Genomic DNA, 4,489 nt, shown 5'->3' with positions numbered 1-4,489 from the left:
CCGGTCTGGGAGTAAAACTTCTGCTTGCCTGTCCCAATGAGGTCAAAATCAAGGACTAGTGATGTCACAAAGGGAAGGCCACTAAAGACAAGTGTCACATTTTTTTTTTTTTACCTAGGGTACAGTACTTAATTGCTCCTGAGAACTTTTTAAAATGTATTTAAAGTCACCTTCATTCTAATACATGATAATATTAATCTCATTGAGTTACTTCAATCAAATGAAATAATTTCTATAAGATACATGATACATGGCACCCTTTCTAATAAGTTCTCAATTAATAAGCTATTTTGTGGTTTTGAATATTTACTCGCACTATTCTTAGTTGTGTGAAAACAGTGAGCTTTATTTTTCATTCTACGATTTACTCATCCTCATTATCTTCCTATCTCCTCAGGATGAGGGGCAAATCTATATATCATCTATACCTACCTTCATCTATTTAGATTGAGTCTAACCCAGTAATCTTGTTCTTATCCAAAAATTGTAAGTATTTAAATGCTAAATAGCTTTAGATATTCAATTTGCATAAATGCCCAGACCATCAGCCACATGGCACACATAACCCCTGCCAATATGGCGTCTCCGTTGATGGGTAGGAGTGTAAGACCTTATGTGATCTCATGGAAGGGTTCCTTGACTTCACCTCTTTTAGTATCTTAGTTCTATTCACTTCAGACTGAAATGAATGACTTCTCGCTCCCTGTGTTTTTCACCCTAAATTTGCAGACTCGTGAGATCTATCGTCACACTCTGTAATCTAAACCTCCAGATCTGCCTCTTAAGGGAAAACTTCATTGTTGAGAAATTCCCCTGTGCCCAAAAAGCCTGGCTTTCAAAACTCTTAATTCAAAGGCTAAGAGACTCATGTCCATAACTGATATCTCTGGTCCCAGTGGAATGATTCTCTCATTCCCTGTGACTGTAAGTCTCATGACTTAGCCAGAGTGGAGAGCTGAATAAAAACATGGTGTGGGAAAAAAATAAAACTAAATGACGACAGACTAACATTTGCATAATTTTCCCTATTACAAATATTAATGCTCATTAAAAATTATAATATTCACATATACGCCTAAAAAAAAAAATCTGGTTGCTGTAGATAAAAATGATGATTCCATTTGAAAAGCCTCAAGCGACTGTCCTTCAAACCAGCAGACAAGTGCATTCTGTAACCAAAAACAAAAGAAAACTTTTTAAAAGTCTAGTTGTGTGAATGAATCATAAATTTCTCAGGCCAGATGGTATTAAGTTGTGGCCTGCCAACTGCCTACATCATTTACAGTACTACAGTAAATGAAATTAGCACTAGCTGGCACTTGGAACGTTCAAGTGTTAATTTGCTAGACTTCCACAATCCTCCTTATGCTTGCTGCATGATTATAGCTGTTTTTATAGGTAGTGTTTGAAAAATGTATTAACATGCTTTTCTGAGACCACGGCCATTTTCACAAGTATCTGGGTCCCTCTTTGGCGATAGACACAAAAAAGCAGTAAGTTACAGAGGGAAAACTCGGGGACCAGGTTTTTGACAACCTGAACTCCGACGGCCACTGTGCTAAGTACTATCTGTCCACTTAGATCAGTCACGTCAGCCTCTGGACTGCGGTTCGCCCTCAGCACAATAAAGATCTTTACTGTCTCAGTGACTCCTTTTAACTTTAATGTTCCGTGAGTCTGGAGTTTTTTGTTTTGTTTTGTTTTGTTTTTTCAAAGGTTGATTTTGACTAACGACCAGATGTGCCTCTGAATGTTCTTCCCACACTTATTTCTAAGATGTCTTTCCATTTGCAATGTCAAGGGCTCTAGGCCAGTGTTCTTAGCAGTTGGTAAGTGTATCAAGGCATCATTGAGAATTTGGTAAAAGCCTTAGATTCTTTCCCAGAAAAATCTTGCATATCGTTTTAGGGGTTTACTACATATATGGAACATTAGAGAATCATAAGAGACAAGACAAGTACCTCTGGTCTTCTTGTATATACTGGATATTATTTAAAAGAATCTCCAGCTCCCCCTCATTAGAAGCTATTGTCATATTCACAAGGCTGATAACATTTACATTAATGTTTAATGCAAAATTTTATATTGTGTGTGTCTAATTACAGTCTCTCTCTCTCTCTCTCTCTCTCTCTCTCTCTCTCTCGTGTGTGCACGTGTGCTTTTTCTCAGGCCAGCTATCAATAGATATCAGCTCTTGGTCAGTGACTATATTCAATGTAACATTTTTTTTTCACCCTTGTGACGGTAGATAACATATTTTCTATGTTTATATCCCTGGCCCTGTTAGTAGCATTCTATAGGGTGAATTCTAAACCTGTCATCAGTCTGCAGTCTGAGTGCTTTTTTCCCCTTCAGGCATGCAGGGAGCCCAGACTCCGAGATGTGGAATCGCGGGTCCAGTCCCGGGTCACCCTGTCAGAGTGTGACAGTCGGGCTCAGAGACCAGGCTTACTCCGACCCCAGTGTTTTCTTCTCTCCATCGCGCTATGTATTTCTATTTAAAGAAAACCAACCAAACGATCACTTATATTGGTGCTGTCCTCAGCAGATACCTAGAAAGTGGGTTTGGGATGGGGACAGCCATCTACGTGATTTTAAACCTACCCACTAATCCTGACGCACAACGGAGCTCACTGAATGAGTCCCTGCCATGTCTAAAGAAAAGAAATAAGAAAAGAAGCCTCCAGTTGCACTATGTGTCTATGTGATAAGTTGTTTTACTGAAGGAGAGGCTGTCTTCCTCATACAATTTCTGAGAACTTGGGGACTGTCTAGTTTCCTCAGGAATCTTGATTCCCCCACCAGTTCCCTGCTTTCCTCCTTCTGTCGCCCATGAAGGTCTGTGGTGAGTGTGCGCGTGCGTGTGTTTGTGGTGGGTGCCAGTGAGGAAGAAAACATGGGGCTCCCCCCGCCCCCCCCCCGTCCCCTTCCTTCCCTGTGACCGGGGAAGCATATCTGGTTTACGAGAGGACAAAAATGTGGTTCGCTTACTATTAGAGGATGAGAGGCTCAATAAATCACCTCCTCGAGCTGTTTTCTTCTCTCAGGGGGTTCTTCCTGGTGTCTAGGACGGATGCCTTGCTTCGGGCAGAAAGTCTTGTTGGTTCCCCCACAACTACTGGCCTCCTTGACAACTTGTACATCTTCCTAAACTGAATAACAGTAGTTCCTACTTACAAGTAGGCATTGCTTTGTTACTGTTAGATTGCAGCTGGGAATTGAAAAGTCAGACACACTTTAATCATTATCTAAATCTTATACTTATATGTGCCTGTGTTATACCAATACAATCTAATGTTTATGTGGCTTATGTGAGACTGATGCCTTCCATTTAAATCCCATCAACAGAGGCATTATTCTTATTTTTACCCAAGAATTATATGCCACTTACTCATCAATCCGAGAGGAAGATTCTGGTATTTATCTACATTTTACAGAAGAGGAAACTGAGGCACAAGATGTTCACTGATATGCTCAGGGACATACAGCTAGTAAGTGGTAGGGCTGGAATTCAACCCCCAGGCAGTCTGGCTCCACGAATTTGTGAACTAATCATGAAACAAAGCACATCCCAATGTACCCAGAAAGCTGTGGTTGGCAGAATAATGCTCCACGTAAAGCTGTCCACGTCCCAATCCCTAGAATTTGTGAGAATGTTATGTATGTTCCACAGCAAAGAGGAATTAAAGTTGCAGGTAGAATGGAGATTGCTGGCCAGCTGACCTTGAAATAGAGAGATTAACCTGGATCGACACGGTAGGCCTAATGAATCCCAAGGATCCTTATAGAGTGGGAAACGCCGACAACAGAAGCAGAGGTCAGAATAATGTGGGTCCGTGATACGAGGAATGTGGGCAGCCGCTCAGAGCTGGAAAAGGTGAAAAGATGGGTTCTCCCCTAAAGATTCCAGATGGAATGCAGCCCAGCCATCCCATTTTAGACTCCTGACCTCCAGAAATGTAACATAATAAAGCTGTCTTATCTTAAGCCACTAGATTTAGAGTAATTTGTTATAGCAGCAAAAGGAAACTAATACAAAAGAGTTAATTATTTCTAAATGACATTCAAGTTAAGAGCGCAGCCTTCAAAGTTCAGGGTCACCATTTACTAGGTATGTGAACCTCAGACATTGCTTCAATTCTCTGCATCTCCGTTGCCCTTTCTGTAAAATGGACAAGGCATATTTTCTGCATATGGTTGTTATGGTTTGCCTGGGTTGCCCCCAGGCAAAAAACAAAATGGTGTCATCGAAACCCCAGCTCTGGTTTTTTTTTTTGAGTGGAGGTTTCCCTCTGGGATCGCGTGAAAGATTAAAAAGAATAAAGATAGAAGAGAAGATTAAAATATGTAGCCTTGTGTGCTCGTTAAGATAGTACATGCAAAGCGCTGAAATGGGATGTGTACGTAAACAGTAGTGATGATGTCGATGTTGTTGAGCAACAGAACACTAGTGTGGGATGTAGGATCCAATCGGAGACGTGGATTGTGC

This window comes from Neofelis nebulosa, chromosome 11, assembly GCF_028018385.1.
Source record: "Neofelis nebulosa isolate mNeoNeb1 chromosome 11, mNeoNeb1.pri, whole genome shotgun sequence".
Taxonomy (NCBI): domain Eukaryota; kingdom Metazoa; phylum Chordata; class Mammalia; order Carnivora; family Felidae; genus Neofelis; species Neofelis nebulosa.
The sequence above is the reverse complement of the archived record's forward strand: the minus strand, read 5'-3'. Positions refer to the sequence as shown.